The 19,217-nt window shown below is 42.9% G+C and overlaps 2 long non-coding RNA genes across 3 annotated transcripts in view; one reads left to right on the top strand and one right to left on the bottom strand.

Moving 5' to 3' along the window:
- Nucleotides 1-19,217, top strand: part of LOC134966900 (uncharacterized) — a 159,051-nt gene that overhangs the window by 128,684 nt on the left and 11,150 nt on the right. The window lies entirely within an intron of this gene.
- The window catches only part of LOC134966899 (uncharacterized), a 30,475-nt gene continuing 24,763 nt past the window's right edge, over nt 13,506-19,217 (bottom strand). For both annotated transcript variants that reach the window (XR_010188725.1, XR_010188726.1), the window contains 2 exons: nt 19,081-19,116; nt 13,506-13,877 (listed from right to left, as the gene is read on the bottom strand). This is a non-coding gene — a long non-coding RNA (uncharacterized LOC134966899). The remainder of the gene's footprint in view (nt 13,878-19,080; nt 19,117-19,217) is intronic.

Below are 19,217 nucleotides of genomic sequence, written 5' to 3'. Positions count from 1 at the left end.
CTGAGTACTACTACTTGCTGAAGTGATAGTGTGACTGTGTATATCTGACTTGTGGGGGAGACAGTGGGGAGCAGTTAGAGTCTGAGAGCAGGAGTACATATTTTAACGTACAGTGCACACTTTTGCTGCCAGAGTGCTACACTGCCATTGTGACCACACTGACCACCAGTATATTGTGATTGTCTGCTTAGGAGTACTACTTGCAAGTTGCTGATAGTGTGACCAGTGACCTGACCACCAGTTTAATTAATCTCCACCAGTTTAATATATATATATAATTGTATACCTACCCGTGTTTTTTTTATTTTTTCTTTCTTCTTGATACATACTATAGTAGCTTACTGTAGCAGTCTGCGGTGCTGCTGAGCTGACAGTGTCCAGCAGGTCCGTCATCAGTCATTACATAATAAATATATATACCTGTCCGGCTGCAGTACTAGTGATATTATATATATATATATATATATATATATATATATATTAATTTCATCTCATTATTATCCAGTCTATATTAGCAGCAGACACAGTACGGTAGTCCACGGCTGTAGCTACCTCTGTGTCGGCAGTCGCTCGTCCATCCATAATTGTATACCACCTACCCGTGGTTTTTTTTTTCTTCTTGATACATACTACTATAGTAGCTTACTGTAGCAGTCTGCGGTGCTGCTGAGCTGACAGTGTCCAGCAGGTCCGTCATCAGTCATTACATAATAAATATATATACCTGTCCGGCTGCAGTACTAGTGATATTATATATATATATATTAATTTCATCTCATTATCATCCAGTCTACATTAGCAGCAGACACAGTACGGTAGTCCACGGCTGTAGCTACCTCTGTGTCGGCAGTCGCTCGTCCATCCATAATTGTATACCACCTACCCGTGGTTTTTTTTCTTTCTTTCTTCTTGATACATACTACTATAGTAGCTTACTGTAGCAGTCTGCGGTGCTGCTGAGCTGACAGTGTCCAGCAGGTCCGTCATCAGTCATTACATAATAAATATATATACCTGTCCGGCTGCAGTACTAGTGATAATATATATATATATATATTAATTTCATCTCATTATCATCCAGTCTATATTAGCAGCAGACACAGTACGGTAGTCCACGGCTGTAGCTACCTCTGTGTCGGCAGTCGCTCGTCCATCCATAATTGTATACCACCTACCCGTGGTTTTTTTTTTTTCTTTCTTCTTGATACATACTACTATAGTAGCTTACTGTAGCAGTCTGCGGTGCTGCTGAGCTGACAGTGTCCAGCAGGTCCGTCATCAGTCATTACATAATAAATATATCTACCTGTCCGGCTGCAGTACTAGTGATATTATATATACATATATATTAATTTCATCTCATTATCATCCAGTCTATATTCAATGAATACAAAAAATGTGCAGTAGTATTGGCGCTGAGTCCGTAAGATGTACCCTTATATTACTAAGGGAATATATAAATGAGATCTAGTTGATGTATGAAGTACAGTACATTTTATTGAACATACATACACAACATAGAATGAAGTTTAAAAAAATTAAAAATGCAAACTTAATGGACACGATACAGTACATATATGTGCAACTGGAGCTGGGAGACAGTGACTTGGTTAAAGTGCTGGTGCAGTAAGCAGATGGTAAGTCTCTCACCCTTTGGTGGCCCTGCGGTGGGCTAGCTTAAGGAAGCAATGCTGGTCCGGCGCTGATGTAGCCCGGCACCACCGCACAGGGCAAAAATCAGCTTCTTGGTCCTTTGCCAGGTGTTCACCGTTCCCAGGTCCAGTGTTCAATCCAGTGTAACAACGCGTTTCGGTCATTTATTTTAGACCTTTTTCAAGTTTGTGGATTGAATTTGAGGGCTTATGGGGATGATTTATACCCCTAACCATTAGTCTATCACTCCTAACACCTGTAGTTTTACCGGAGCGCCGTATCGCCCCGGCTTGTTCCGCCGGAAATGACGTCTCCTGCGTTTCACCGTCAACCGGAAATGCTCTTGTTTGCGTTCCAATGGTGAAGACCGGAAGTGATGTCTTTTGCGTTCCACCGCCGGTCAGGAAGTATCCCGGTTTACGTTCAAATACAATAAAGATCTCCTGCGCACCGCTGATATATCTGTGTTTTCTCTATCAAATTTGAATCACTCCTGGGTGCGTTCACTGCCTCTGAGAGTGGGTGGTTAGATTCCCTGGTTGTTATCAGGTTGCCTATGGTGAATCCCCGTCGGCCATCTTTTTTGAGGGTAGCACAGTACGGCATATTCATGTGATTCCCATAATGCTTGAATTTTCCTTAGATATATTCAGTGGAGGACCAACTCTGACCAATCTTGGTGGTACTTTGTATTCCCACTAGTCCATCCCTTTTACCCGAGTTGGTCACTCATTTTGAATGTTGTAGCAGCAGATGAATATAATAGGCAAGAGAAAATAAAAGAGAAAAATTACAACCAGATAAAAAATACAATCAGATAAAATACAATAAGATAAAAACTCAATCTAAAAACCACTTCAATTCAAAATCAACATTATGACCGTTTGGTTTAAGAGAATTTAAATTAAAAATCCAACGCATCTCATTTTGAGCTAGAATTGTTTCAAGATTTTTGTTTTTCCAACTTGCTTTAACTTGCTGAATCCCTAGGTATCTTATGATATGTCCCTCACATTTATTATGCATTTTTGTGAAGTGTTCTGAAAAGGGATGACTATCCAGGCCCTTGCGGATGTTATACACATGCTCCGCCATTCTGATTTTCAAGGGCCTGGATGTCTTGCCTACATATATTAGCCCACACTTGCACTCAAGAAGATAAATGACATTTCTTGAGTGACAAGTGATGAAATCTTTGATTTTATGGTTCTTTCCATTAACTGTGAACTCTGTGCATTTACGTGGTATGTCTTTCCTGGTGGTTGTCCTGCACATTAGACAATCACCACACCTATGGAAGCCTTGATTACACGTCCTGGCTAAAGATTTCTCCGGTAGGCTACTCTTAACTAAACGGTCTTTCAAGGATTGGGCTTTTTTGTAGATGAACATAGGCCTATCAGGAATGATTTTTCCTATCACCGGGTCATCCTTCAGAATTCTCCAGTTTTCTTTAAAAATACTCTCGATTCTTTTATGGTGTGCACCATACTTGGTGACAAATGCCCATTCATATGGGTTATGACTGGTTTGAGAGGGGTTTTTTTCCTTTTCTTTTATGAGATGATCTCTTTCTGTGCCTGAGACCTGTTTTTCAGCTTTTGCTAAAGTGGATTCAGAATACCCCTTTTCCCGGAAGCGATCCCCCATTTCTTTCTTCTGTACCTCAAATACTTTAGGATCAGTACAGTTTCTTTTCAGTCTTTTGTATTGACCTATGGGGATGTTCTCCAACCATTTGCAATGATGTTCACTATCTACGCTAATATAGGAATTGGAATCGGTCGGTTTCCGATGAGTTTTGGTGCAAATTTTATTATCCCCAATATAAATTTGCAGATCTAAAAAAATGATCTCCTTTTTACTCTGAGAAAAGGTTAATTGGATGTTAAAATCATTTGAATTGAGTGACTCAAGAAATAAGGAAAGGCTTTCATCTGTTCCCCTCCAAAAAAGAAGAATATCGTCAATGAACCTCCACCATGACACCAGGTTCGCTCCAGATGTCCTTATTGGACCCAATAAGGACATCTGGAGCGAACCTGGTGTCATGGTGGAGGTTCATTGACGATATTCTTCTTTTTTGGAGGGGAACAGATGAAAGCCTTTCCTTATTTCTTGAGTCACTCAATTCAAATGATTTTAACATCCAATTAACCTTTTCTCAGAGTAAAAAGGAGATCATTTTTTTAGATCTGCAAATTTATATTGGGGATAATAAAATTTGCACCAAAACTCATCGGAAACCGACCGATTCCAATTCCTATATTAGCGTAGATAGTGAACATCATTACAAATGGTTGGAGAACATCCCCATAGGTCAATACAAAAGACTGAAAAGAAACTGTACTGATCCTAAAGTATTTGAGGTACAGAAGAAAGAAATGGGGGATCGCTTCCGGGAAAAGGGGTATTCTGAATCCACTTTAGCAAAAGCTGAAAAACAGGTCTCAGGCACAGAAAGAGATCATCTCATAAAAGAAAAGGAAAAAAACCCCTCTCAAACCAGTCATAACCCATATGAATGGGCATTTGTCACCAAGTATGGTGCACACCATAAAAGAATCGAGAGTATTTTTAAAGAAAACTGGAGAATTCTGAAGGATGACCCGGTGATAGGAAAAATCATTCCTGATAGGCCTATGTTCATCTACAAAAAAGCCCAATCCTTGAAAGACCGTTTAGTTAAGAGTAGCCTACCGGAGAAATCTTTAGCCAGGACGTGTAATCAAGGCTTCCATAGGTGTGGTGATTGTCTAATGTGCAGGACAACCACCAGGAAAGACATACCACGTAAATGCACAGAGTTCACAGTTAATGGAAAGAACCATAAAATCAAAGATTTCATCACTTGTCACTCAAGAAATGTCATTTATCTTCTTGAGTGCAAGTGTGGGCTAATATATGTAGGCAAGACATCCAGGCCCTTGAAAATCAGAATGGCGGAGCATGTGTATAACATCCGCAAGGGCCTGGATAGTCATCCCTTTTCAGAACACTTCACAAAAATACATAATAAATGTGAGGGACATATCATAAGATACCTAGGGATTCAGCAAGTTAAAGCAAGTTGGAAAAACAAAAATCTTGAAACAATTCTAGCTCAAAATGAGATGCGTTGGATTTTTAATTTAAATTCTCTTAAACCAAACGGTCATAATGTTGATTTTGAATTGAAGTGGTTTTTAGATTGAGTTTTTATCTTATTGTATTTTATCTGATTGTATTTTTTATCTGGTTGTAATTTTTCTCTTTTATTTTCTCTTGCCTATTATATTCATCTGCTGCTACAACATTCAAAATGAGTGACCAACTCGGGTAAAAGGGATGGACTAGTGGGAATACAAAGTACCACCAAGATTGGTCAGAGTTGGTCCTCCACTGAATATATCTAAGGAAAATTCAAGCATTATGGGAATCACATGAATATGCCGTACTGTGCTACCCTCAAAAAAGATGGCCGACGGGGATTCACCATAGGCAACCTGATAACAACCAGGGAATCTAACCACCCACTCTCAGAGGCAGTGAACGCACCCAGGAGTGATTCAAATTTGATAGAGAAAACACAGATATATCAGCGGTGCGCAGGAGATCTTTATTGTATTTGAACGTAAACCGGGATACTTCCTGACCGGCGGTGGAACGCAAAAGACATCACTTCCGGTCTTCACCATTGGAACGCAAACAAGAGCATTTCCGGTTGACGGTGAAACGCAGGAGACGTCATTTCCGGCGGAACAAGCCGGGGCGATACGGCGCTCCGGTAAAACTACAGGTGTTAGGAGTGATAGACTAATGGTTAGGGGTATAAATCATCCCCATAAGCCCTCAAATTCAATCCACAAACTTGAAAAAGGTCTAAAATAAATGACCGAAACGCGTTGTTACACTGGATTGAACACTGGACCTGGGAACGGTGAACACCTGGCAAAGGACCAAGAAGCTGATTTTTGCCCTGTGCGGTGGTGCCGGGCTACATCAGCGCCGGACCAGCATTGCTTCCTTAAGCTAGCCCACCGCAGGGCCACCAAAGGGTGAGAGACTTACCATCTGCTTACTGCACCAGCACTTTAACCAAGTCACTGTCTCCCAGCTCCAGTTGCACATATATGTACTGTATCGTGTCCATTAAGTTTGCATTTTTAATTTTTTTAAACTTCATTCTATGTTGTGTATGTATGTTCAATAAAATGTACTGTACTTCATACATCAACTAGATCTCATTTATATATTCCCTTAGTAATATAAGGGTACATCTTACGGACTCAGCGCCAATACTACTGCACATTTTTTGTATTCATTGAGTATTCAGGGATTTTGTGTTTGTCCCTATTCGTGTAGTTAGTAAGGCTGCCTTGTCTGCTTTTATTGCGCAACCCTTGTGAATGCACATCCATTTCTTTGAGTCTATATTAGCAGCAGACACAGTACGGTAGTCCACGGCTGTAGCTACCTCTGTGTCGGCAGTCGCTCGTCCATCCATAATTGTATACCACCTACCCGTGTTTTTTTTTTTTTCTTTCTTCTTGATACATACTACTATAGTAGCTTACTGTAGCAGTCTGCAGTGCTGCTGAGCTGACAGTGTCCAGCAGGTCCGTCATCAGTCATTACATAATAAATATATATACCTGTCCGGCTGCAGTACTAGTGATATTATATATATATATATATATATTAATTTCATCTCATTATCATACAGTCTATATTAGCAGCAGACACAGTACGGTAGTCCACGGCTGTAGCTACCTCTGTGTCGGCAGTCGCTCGTCCATCCATAATTGTATACCACCTACCCGTGTTTTTTTTTTTCTTTCTTCTTGATACATACTACTATAGTAGCTCACTGTAGCAGTCTGTGGTGCTGCTGAGCTGACAGTGTCCAGCAGGTCCGTCATCAGTCATTACATAATAAATATATATACCTGTCCGGCTGCAGTACTAGTGATATTATATATATATATATATTAATTTCATCTCATTATCATCCAGTCTATATTAGCAGCAGACACAGTACGGTAGTCCACGGCTGTAGCTACCTCTGTGTCGGCAGTCGCTCGTCCATCCATAATTGTATACCACCTATCCGTGTTTTTTTTTTTTTTCTTTCTTCTTGATACATGCTACTATAGTAGCTTACTGTAGCAGTCTGCGGTGCTGCTGAGCTGACAGTGTCCAGCAGGTCCATCATCAGTCATTACATAATAAATATATATACCTGTCCGGCTGCAGTACTAGTGATATTATATATATATATATTAATTTCATCTCATTATCATCCAGTCTATATTAGCAGCAGACACAGTACGGTAGTCCACGGCTGTAGCTACCTCTGTGTCGGCAGTCGCTCGTCATCCATAAGTATACTAGTATCCATCCATCTCCATTGTTTACCTGAGGTGCCTTTTAGTTGTGCCTATTAAAATATGGAGAACAAAAATGTTGAGGTTCCAAAATTAGGGAAAGATCAAGATCCACTTCCACCTCGTGCTGAAGCTGCTGCCACTAGTCATGGCCGAGACGATGAAATGCCAGCAACGTCGTCTGCCAAGGCCGATGCCCAATGTCATAGTACAGAGCATGTAAAATCCAAAACACCAAATATCAGTAAAAAAAGGACTCAAAAATCTAAAATAAAATTGTCGGAGGAGAAGCGTAAACTTGCCAATATGCCATTTACCACACGGAGTGGCAAGGAACGGCTGAGGCCCTGGCCTATGTTCATGGCTAGTGGTTCAGCTTCACATGAGGATGGAAGCACTCAGCCTCTCGCTAGAAAAATGAAAAGACTCAAGCTGGCAAAAGCACCGCAAAGAACTGTGCCTTCTTCGAAATCCCAAATCCAGAAGGAGAGTCCAATTGTGTCGGTTGCGATGCCTGACCTTCCCAACACTGGACGTGAAGAGCATGCGCCTTCCACCATTTGCACGCCCCCTGCAAGTGCTGGAAGGAGCACCCGCAGTCCAGTTCCTGATAGTCAGATTGAAGATGTCAGTGTTGAAGTACACCAGGATGAGGAGGATATGGGTGTTGCTGGCGCTGGGGAGGAAATTGACAAGGAGGATTCTGATGGTGAGGTGGTTTGTTTAAGTCAGGCACCCGGGGAGACACCTGTTGTCCGTGGGAGGAATATGGCCATTGACATGCCTGGTGAAAATACCAAAAAAATCAGCTCTTCGGTGTGGAAGTATTTCACCAGAAATGCGGACAACATTTGTCAAGCCGTGTATTGCCTTTGTCAAGCTGTAATAAGTAGGGGGTAAGGACGTTAACCACCTCGGAACATCCTCCCTTATACGTCACCTGCAGCGCATTCATAATAAGTCAGTGACAAGTTCAAAAACTTTGGGCGACAGCGGAAGCAGTCCACTGACCAGTAAATCCCTTCCTCTTGTAACCAAGCTTACGCAAACCACCCCACCAACTCCCTCAGTGTCAATTTCCTCCTTCCCCAGGAATGCCAATAGTCCTGCAGGCCATGTCACTGGCAATTCTGACGAGTCCTCTCCTGCCTGGGATTCCTCCGATGCATCCTTGCGTGTAACGCCTACTGCTGCTGGCGCTGCTGTTGTTGCTGCTGGGAGTCGATGGTCATCCCAGAGGGGAAGTCGTAAGCCCACTTTTACTACTTCCACCAAGCAATTGACTGTCCAACAGTCCTTTGCGAGGAAGATGAAATATCACAGCAGTCATCCTGTTGCAAAGCGGATAACTGAGGCCTTGACAACTATGTTGGTGTTAGACGTGCGTCCGGTATCCGCCGTTAGTTCACAGGGAACTAGACAATTCCTTGAGGTCGTGTGCCCCCGTTACCAAATACCATCTAGGTTCCACTTCTCTAGGCAGGCGATACCGAGAATGTACACGGACGTCAGAAAAAGACTCACCAGTGTCCTAAAAAATGCAGTTGTACCCAATGTCCACTTAACCACGGACATGTGGACAAGTGGAGCAGGGCAGGGTCAGGACTATATGACTGTGACAGCCCACTGGGTAGATGTATGGACTCCCGCCGCAAGAACAGCAGCGGCAGCACCAGTAGCAGCATCTCGCAAATGCCAACTCTTTCCTAGGCAGGCTACGCTTTGTATCACCGCTTTCCAGAATACGCACACAGCTGAAAACCTCTTACGGCAACTGAGGAAGATCATCGCGGAATGGCTTACCCCAATTGGACTCTCCTGTGGATTTGTGGCATCGGACAACGCCAGCAATATTGTGTGTGCATTAAATATGGGCAAATTCCAGCACGTCCCATGTTTTGCACATACCTTGAATTTGGTGGTGCAGAATTTTTTAAAAAACGACAGGGGCGTGCAAGAGATGCTGTCGGTGGCCAGAAGAATTGCGGGACACTTTCGGCGTACAGGCACCACATACAGAAGACTGGAGCAACACCAAAAACGCCTGAACCTGCCCTGCCATCATCTGAAGCAAGAAGTGGTACGAGGTGGAATTCAACCCTATATATGCTTCAGAGGTTGGAGGAGCAGCAAAAGGCCATTCAAGCCTATACAATTCAGCACGATATAGGAGGTGGAATGCACCTGTCTCAAGCGCAGTGGAGAATGATTTCAACGTTGTGCAAGGTTCTGCTGCCCTTTGAACTTGCCACACGTGAAGTCAGTTCAGACACTGCCAGCCTGAGTCAGGTCATTCCCCTCATCAGGCTTTTGCAGAAGAAGCTGGAGACATTGAAGGAGGAGCTAACACGGAGCGATTCCGCTAGGCATGTGGGACTTGTGGATGGAGCCCTTAATTCGCTTAACAAGGAATCACGGGTGGTCAATCTGTTGAAATCAGATCACTACATTTTGGCCACCGTGCTCGATCCTAGATTTAAAACCTACCTTGGATCTCTCTTTCCGGCAGACACAAGTCTGCTGGGGTTCAAAGACCTGCTGGTGAGAAAATTGTCAAGTCAAGCGGAACGCGACCTGTCAACATCTCCTCCTTCACATTCTCCCGCAACTGGGGGTGCGAGGAAAATGCTCAGAATTCCGAGCCCACCCGCTGGCGGTGATGCAGGGCAGTCTGGAGCGACTGCTGATGCTGACATCTGGTCCGGACTAAAGGACCTGACAACGATTACGGACATGTCGTCTACTGTCACTGCATATGATTCTCTCCCCATTGAAAGAATGGTGGAGGATTATATGAGTGACCGCATCCAAGTAGGCACGTCAGACAGTCCGTACTTATACTGGCAGGAAAAAGAGGCAATTTGGAGGCCCTTGCACAAACTGGCTTTATTCTACCTAAGTTGCCCTCCCACAAGTGTGTACTCCGAAAGAGTGTTTAGTGCCGCCGCTCACCTTGTCAGCAATCGGCGTACGAGGTTACTTCCAGAAAATGTGGAGAAGATGATGTTCATTAAAATGAATTATAATCAATTCCTCCATGGAGACATTGACCAGCAGCAATTGCCTCCACAAAGTACACAGGGAGCTGAGATGGTGGATTCCAGTGGGGACGAATTGATAATCTGTGAGGAGGGGGATGTACACGGTGATATATCGGAGGATGATGATGAGGTGGACATCTTGCCTCTGTAGAGCCAGTTTGTGCAAGGAGAGATTAATTGCTTCTTTTTTGGTGGGGGTCCAAACCAACCCGTCATTTCAGTCACAGTCGTGTGGCAGACCCTGTCACTGAAATGATTGGTTGGTTAAAGTGTGCATGTCCTGTTTATACAACATAAGGGTGGGTGGGAGGGCCCAAGGACAATTCCATCTTGCACCTCTTTTTTCTTTAATTTTTCTTTGCGTCATGTGCTGTTTGGGGAGTATTTTTTTGAATGGCCATCCTGCGTGACACTGCAGTGCCACTCCTAGATGGGCCAGGTGTTTGTGTCGGCCACTAGGGTCGCTTATCTTACTCACACAGCTACCTCATTGCGCCTCTTTTTTTCTTTGCGTCATGTGCTGTTTAAGGAGTGTTTTTTGGAAGGGCCATCCTGCGTGACACTGCAGTGCCACTCCTAGATGGGCCAGGTGTTTGTGTCGGCCACTAGGGTCGCTTAGCTTACTCACACATCTACTTCATTGCGCCTCTTTTTTTCTTTGCATCATGTGCTGTTTGGGGAGTGTTTTTTGGAAGGGCCATCCTGCGTGACACTGCAGTGCCACTCCTAGATGGGCCAGGTGTTTGTGTCTGCCACTAGGGTCGCTTAGCTTAGTCATCCAGCGACCTCGGTGCAAATTTTAGGACTAAAAATAATATTGTGAGGTGTTCAGAATAGACTGAAAATGAGTGGAAATTATGGTTTTTGAGGTTAATAATACTTTGGGATCAAAATTACCCCCAAATTCTATGATTTAAGCTGTTTTTTAGTGTTTTTTGAAAAAAACACCCGAATCCAAAACACACCCGAATCCGACAAAAAAAATTCGGTGAGGTTTTGCCAAAACGCGGTCGAACCCAAAACACGGCCGCGGAACCGAACCCTAAACCAAAACACAAAACCCGAAAAATTTCAAGTGCACATCTCTAATTAGAACCCAAACACAAAACACTAAAAGTGCCCGCCGCACATATCTAGTTTCTGGGCAGATAAACTTGCCTCTAACTCCTTTGATTGTTTCCGTTTGATCCTGTGGAATTCGTGTAGGTTCTTTCATGTTTTGTCATGTACTGAATTAATTGAAATAAAACAGTCATCATTCTTGTAAACGGCAGCATTACATGTCATCATTTCTGTTAGATAGCTGTGCCCAGAGGTATCCGGAAATACTTGTTCCTTTGGCATAAGTAAACAATGGGAAGCTGTAATGCCACCAGGAATAATCCACATGCAGTGTAACAGATTACATAACACAATCCATATATTATTAATAGGCTGGTTCAAACACAGTATGGGGGGAGCAAGAGTGAACAGTGGATGAGAGTGACCAGATAAAGGGAAAGAAGAAACGGCTGCATCTGCTGTTAGGGTTCACCTGGCTACTAATTACTAGAGATGAGCAGGTTCGGTTTTACTCGGATTTACTCGGTTCTCAAAACGGCATCTTATTGGCTCACGGACGTCACGTGTTTTGGATAGCCAATAAGAAACATCTGGATAAAACCGAACTAGCGTTAATTCTGGCGTTACATTCGAACACGCTCATCTCTACTAATTACACGATACAGTGCAATAAAGAAAAGTTAGGAGTTAGGGAACACCTAATGAGAGTGCAGGGTGAGAGATAAGTATCTGATAGCAGTGGCCGTGAGCACTATGATGAGAACAAAATCCTGGTTCGTGGTGCATTGGTGGTCCCTGTTAAGAATACAAGATATAAAATAAACTTAACAGAAAAGAGAGATAAGCGTTTGGGTTATTTTCTTTTTAAGAACTAAAGAGACATTAGTGAAACGCGTAATTAAACAGGACAGTCTTGAGTCTGTCTTTGAAGGATTATAGAATCCTTCTCAAACTCTACAGAGCCGAAAGGCTAAAAGCTCGACCCCCAAACAAATTGAGGGATATACCAGGTACTACTAATGGTCCTTCATCTACAGATCATATAAAGCGCATGGGGCTGTGAGGAATTAGAGGCACCTTGTACCCTGGTTATGTAGGGCTGTGGAAGTCAATAAGCCAATCTTAAAATACTTTAGATGTACTTAACATCCACAACACCAAATGACCAATCGCTGGGCTTAATTCTGAGTTGATCGCAGCAGCAAGTTTATTAGCAGTTGGGCAAAACCATGTGCACTGCAGGAGGGGGGGGGGGGGCAGATGTAACATGTGCAGAGAGAGTTAGATTTGGGTGTGCTGTGTTCAAACTGAAATCTAATTTGCAGTGTAAAAATAAAGCAGCCAGTGTGTACCCTGCACAGAAACAATATAACCCACCCAAATCTAACTCTCTCTGCACATGATATATCTGCCCCCCCTGCAGTGCACATGGTTTTGCCCAATTGCTAACAAACTTGCTGCTGCAATCTACTCAGAATTACCCCCAATGAGATAGGGAAAGGAGAAACTGGTGCATTAACAACGCAGTTAAAAAACTACAGATGTTAATTTTTTTTGCATAGCAGAATTTTTTTTCTTTTTCCACTTTAATTATTTTGAGGTTCATCAAATGGGGACATGACTACACTCAGTAAGTAAAGTACTGTGCTGCCTCTCCAAGACACCCAAAGTTTGGATGTGTTCAGTTTCCAGTAAAACTTCTCCACTCTTCTCGATTTGTTCTTGGAGATGAGATTGTGCAGATAGCGATCACAGCTAAACGTGAAGTCGAAAACACAATTTATAGCTGATGAATGAAATAGTAATATATTCAGCACAAACAACTGTGCCCGTAAGTCAGATATTTTGTCTCCCCCTTATATGCCAGCCTAGTGCCTTCATTCAAGCACGTATATCTGTCAGCCCAAGGCCGCCACTTTAATATGTGCCAACCCATAGTGCCCCCTTATGTGCCAGCCCATAGCGCCCCTTATGCTACTTACCTCTACTGGTATGCATCTGATTCCTGTCTCTACCACCTGTCCATCTTCTTCCACATCTGCCAAGTCCATTTGTGCCACTGCTCTGCAATTGTAGAGGGGCCCAGCCAGGCCGTCAAGTTTCTGGGACACACTGCAGTGCCAAGCTAAACTGCCTCCATAGTCCATACAGAAGAGTCCTTAGCTCTGGAGGAATCCTGGGCAGGGGCAGGCTCAGGATGTGTTTAGGCCACGGTCTATAGTTTGGCTGCCCCTGACCTAAAGGAACGTGAGTTTTCCCCCAATGCATCTGTCAGCTAAAGTTACCAGAACATTACACATCCACTTGGTAGCATGTGGGCTGAGAGAGGATTTTTTTTAACATCTCCTGAATCCAGCATCGAACCATAATGATGACACCAACCTGTCTTCTATAAACATTTTTATTTACCAGTATACTGTATGTACTCAGAGTCCATTCATATGTCAGTACTGATGTGTCGTTAATGAGTGCGGCATTTTAGAACATACCATAGCACTATACCGTGAGTTGCGTGTGAGCAGAACACAATCGTCGATTCACATGCTGCTTTATAGTCAGTGCACTATGCACAGTGAACAACAGTGGCGGATGAGTGCCCAAATATACATTCATTTCTTCCAGCTGTTCCCATTACTCTGGAGCTTAGACTTCCTTAGAGGCGGTCTCATTCATGATCAGAAATTTCTCATCTAAGGAACCATTTTGCTTTGACGGGGTCCGTGACGTCTTTGCGTATACAGAAACCGGGGGGACACTATGAGGAAGAACACATGTTATTTAGTGATCACAGGGCACCACATTTATTCAGCATGGAGGGGCAGTGATATGTATTGCATTCCAGAATCCCCCTCCCCCTGTTCTGTACTGGAGCACTGTCTGGAATTCCGTGGTAAATTTAATAAAAGTTTATTTTCTGGCGATTTTCAGTCAATTTTGAAAATCAGGTATTTACTAAAGGCAAAAGCAACATAAAATCGAGAGAAAAGAGACTTTACACTACAATAGACCATTTTACTTTTCAATAGACTTCTATACAAATGTCTCATTTACTAACTGACTCTAAATCTACCCCAAATCACTGATATAAAAGGACACGTCTGAAACAGGTGTATTTAACTCAGGGTAGGAGTGGCCCATAGGGGAACAGGGGAAACCAATGGTGGGCCCCACTGCCTGGGGCCCCACCTCCTCCTCTAGGGATCAAGTTCCACACTGTGCACTTGAATTATACATATGTATAATACTTATACTATACTTATAATTATACTCTACAGTATATACTTATCTTGGTGCCCAGACCATGCACTCTCTACTAATTGGTCTCTGTGGTGGGAGGCCACACCCCCTCTGGAGACTGACGACACCCCTAAATATGGGCCCCTACCATTGCATTCCCCGGTGGGCTCATCATACCCCAGCCCGACACTGATTTAACTTCTTAAACGTATACCTGGCTGAGATCACATTATGATGCCTATAAAAATAGAACTGATGGACAGAATGCTGATACTTTTGTAGTTGAGCGATTATTGGTAAATTGTGCAATAAAATGCATCACACTACGCATACGCCAAAATCTAATAGAGAAGCCGCTTGCAGCTCTCACCATCACGCAGAGTGATTGACAGTCAGGCATTATTTGTGGGAGTTCACGGGGGAGTGGTGGCAAAAATCCAAGACTGTCGCATACATTTTTGGGGCCTGCCGCTGGCTGCGTCTACTCAGACAGCGCGGCTCTGACATCACTGTTAAGGCTACCATGCTGCTTGGCTGCTCTTTTACTCGAGCTGACGATCATCGATGGATGCAGTTGTTGTTCCTTTGCATTGTACTTCTCTGTACTTTTGAGGGCTGCTAGGGGCTTTTGCATAATTTTGTTCATCAGCATGCACAATTGCAGATGTGAGCGCCATAGCGTCCGTCAATTAATCAAATGGCTCAGGGAGCACTGCTTGCAACGACTGTTTTGCACATGCGCAGAAAGGATCCTGCGCAGATGCCTCACCATTGGAGATGTATGCAATGTAAATTTAAAAGAACCGCGGCAGCTTCCTGCATGTGGTGTTATTTGTCTAATAGAAAATCAGCAGAAAGTAGTAGGTGATTTTTGGTCAATTTTTATGTCTACCTGTTGTGGATTTGGAATGGAGCTGCCAAAAACTGACTTAAGACTTAAATAAAAAATAAAAAGTCTATCGACATCGAATTAAAAATTGTTCAAATTGTTCACAAATTGACTTTTTAGTGTATGTGTAATTTTGGCCCTGAATCACCCAGTCGATGTTGATAGATTTCCGGTCGTTATTAAATCGATCAACAAATTGATAGTAAATTTATCTCTCCGCCTCAATTGTCAGAACTATTCTAATTCTTAAAAATGATCAAAGTGGGAAACAAACCCTATTATGGGGTAAATTTACTAAGATGGGAGTTCTATTTAAGATGGGATGGTGCCCATAGCAACCAATCAGATTCCAGGTATTATCCTTTACAAGATGCTAGATAAATGAGAAGTAAAATCTGATTGGTTGCTATGGGCAACATCCCATCTTAAATAGAACTCCCATCTTAATAAATTTACCCCTATGAGAGCAGAGTGTAGGCTTTGGAATAGCAAATTGTAAAATGAGTATATCACACTTCTGTATACAGCTTCCAATCTGTTCTGCTAGTATACAGCTTTTTTTTTTTGTATAAAGGAATGTCGTTATGGGATTCTAAACAAACATAATAGGCTGTTTAGCAAACTTTTTATTACAGCTATAAACCTTAGGCCTATTTGATATTACATATTTTGCATTATCTATTTAGCTACATATTTCACCAGAACTTGCTACTGTACATAGGGGGTCATTCAGATCTAAGCGCTGCTGTGCGTTTTCGCACAGCGGGCGAACAGATCCGAACTGCGCATGCGTATGCACCGCAATGCACAGGCGCGATGGACGGCTGCAAACGGGATCGCCGGTGAGTAATGGGATTGTGCGAAAGATCCATTCGCACGGGTGTTCGCAAGGAGATTGACAGGAAGAGGACATTTGTGGGTGGCAACTGACCGTTTTCAGGGAGTGTCTGGAAAAACGCAGGCGTGTCCATGCGTTTGCAGGGCGGGTGTCTGACGTTAGCTTCGGCCCCGAACAGGCTGATGTGATCGCAACGGCTGAGTAAGTCCTGGGCTGCGCAGAGACTGCATAAAATCAGTTTGTACAGCTCTGCTACACATGTGATCGCACACTTGCACAGCAAAAATACACTCCCCTATGGGCGGCGACTACCTGATTGCAGGACAGCAAAAATCGCTTCCTAGCGATCAGATCTGAATTACCCCCATATTTCTGTAAGTGTTTTTGTAACATGACACTACATAAAAATCCCCGCTCCAGCAGAACACAGATTAGTTTTGTATACTTCAAGACTGAATTAACATTTGTTACTAGAGGTCCGGAGATGACACACAGACAAACTTCAGAAAAATACACTTGCAACCAATGACACCGTATGTGGTATATTCTCTAATAGGGGACTTTTCATCATACGAGTAGTGTACCTCTTACGCCCCGTTAATTATGTGTCTGACTTGCTGCGTTTACCACTGAAGCAATTCAGTATTGTCCTGTTGCAGGGGCAGCTGCTCCAAACCATAGCCAGATTAAGGGGGGGGATGCAAGGCATACTGTACCCCGGTCCCCCCTTTGTCAGGGACCCCCCCTCCCTGGCCAGAGCACACTGACATCACTAGCTTTCCCTCTTATGCAGCAGCAGAACCAGCAGCCTGGATGCGAGCAGGACAGAATGCAGTGCAGGCAGAGACACAGGAGTACCGTGTTGTATGAGCTACTGACAGAGCTTTCTGACCAGAGGAAAGATAGGAGGGTGGAGAGAGCTGTAAGTGACACAGGGATCCCATCTTCTCCTCCTCCCCGCCTGAGTGTCTGAGTTCTGTGTAAACTGTTATGCAACTAAACAATTTGGGTCTAGAGATAGAGACACAGACAGAGTCCTCCTGAGTCCTGTCCCAGTGTGTAAGTAGTACAGATTCTGCTGCTATTCTTGCATGTAACAAGATAAATTCTTTTATTTTTCTATGTGTATTTTAAGGGTAGGTTGTCTTTGTTCCACTACAATAAACATTTATAAAATAGTTGTCTTTCAATTAGGTGGAGCTATAAACAGTACCCGGACATTATTAAACTATTAGTTAAAACTAATATATACCATTGGTTTAAATGTAATATACACAATCTATATCTCTCAACATGACCCATTCCAGGAGGGACAAAATGCTCTCTACCTGGACTTTCTTCTTAATTTATGATTGCAATCACCTGTGTTGAAATACCTTTCTTATCAATTAAATAGTTCAACACTGGTGACGTCAATCACATATTAAGTGGGAAGTCCAGGTAGAAAGCATTTTGTCCCTCCTGGAATGGGACATGTTGAGAGGTATGCACAATTTTGACGCGTGGCTGAGTGGCTGAGCAACGCGTCAAGTGTATACCCCTGTATATGGACATAAGCCTACACAAGCCGATATCATCTCCCCCAGTGCCGGTGAGAACTTGTGCTATTCCGCCGCTACGGGCCGAGTGCCTAACATCTAACGGGGCTTGGAATTACTGGCCGGAGGATCTCTGTGCTCCAAGCAGTCTGCACGTAACCCATACCAACGGGAGGATTACAGCACTGATGCTAGCGGTGGAGCCGCTGAGCGCTGTGTGTGGCGGAGACGGAGCCCGGCGGGAGAGACGGTAGCCGTAAACACTGGTGAGATAAGCTTATCTATGCTTCAGCTGCAGTGGACATTCAAGCTACTGTGCTTATAAACTCTGTTCCGTAAAGAATCTGCATTTGTAACCACTTGTATACAGACGGGGATGCGCGTCAGAAGCCAATCAGTTGAAAGGCTTCTGCAGGAGATTTGATTCTTTGTTACAAATTCAATTTGGCTATACACCAGAGACACCTTGGACACATTCTATCACAACGCTGTCCCAGCGGGAGGTGAAAAAAAGCATTACTAATTGTACGCATTTCCTCTAGATATGTTTGGGCTGTGAAATTAAGTGTTCTATAAGTGTTATAATTAAGTACCTAGGAAGCCGAATATTAGAGTTTGAATTGTTCACTGTGGAGTTAATTATACTACTCATTTAATGCAATATTGTTTTAATTAGCAATTAATCACTGTTTGTCAGTGTAATTAGAGGGTAGCAGTGATAATAATCACTAAGGTAATAGGCTTTTGCAGTAATGCTTAACATGTTTTAGATTCTATTAAGTGTTTATATTAATGGTTTATATTAATAGAAAATAAATAAAAATGTTATCTATCCTTTATTTTGGACAGCGCTTTCAATTCAGTTTTTTTATTTGCTATATTAAATCATTGGGAAGTAACAACCCACTAATTTGAGAGCATTAGTCCTGAATAAGGTGAGGAGTATTAAGGAATAATTAAATCTTTCTAGCATTTTGAGTGGGACAGCTGACACACATTTTTTTTTAGCGCTTTGTTTTTTAGAGTTCGCATTATCCATTGTAGCCTATGGGCTACATTCCGCAAAAAGCAATGGAGATGGATCTTGAGGATCCCTCCCCGGCACTCACCACTAGGGGTTGCGTGGTCAGCAGATGGCGTATGCGCAGAACGGCTTCTGTCTCCCAAAGAAAAGTGAAGGGATTGTAATGTGAACCCTTCTCTTCTAACACTCTGCAGGAACAGGCTTCTGTTGGAACCCATGTCCTTGTTGGTATATTTTAATACATCCTGGCGATCTAGAATTTCTCACTGCAGCTAATAACAGCAATAAGTCATTATAATTATTGGGTCTAGAACCCTATAATTGATACATATGCCCCTTTGTATAACATTCATTACTGCAGTGTGTGTGTTGACATTGACGTTGTATATTTTGTGTTATTTATGAATAAATATGTGGGGTTACAATACTCACTTGTCCTGGGAAAGTTGTGCAGCTTTTCTTTTCTTCCTGCCAAGAAAAATATTTTCTACTAGTAGAATTGAGAGAGGAGGTGACGCAGATAGGAGAACACTCAGCGGTGGAACACATGTAGCAATTGTACTTCCCTA

The sequence above is a fragment of the Pseudophryne corroboree genome, chromosome 10 (assembly GCF_028390025.1).
Source record: "Pseudophryne corroboree isolate aPseCor3 chromosome 10, aPseCor3.hap2, whole genome shotgun sequence".
NCBI lineage: Eukaryota > Metazoa > Chordata > Amphibia > Anura > Myobatrachidae > Pseudophryne > Pseudophryne corroboree.
This window is presented reverse-complemented; position numbering and strand designations above follow the sequence as displayed.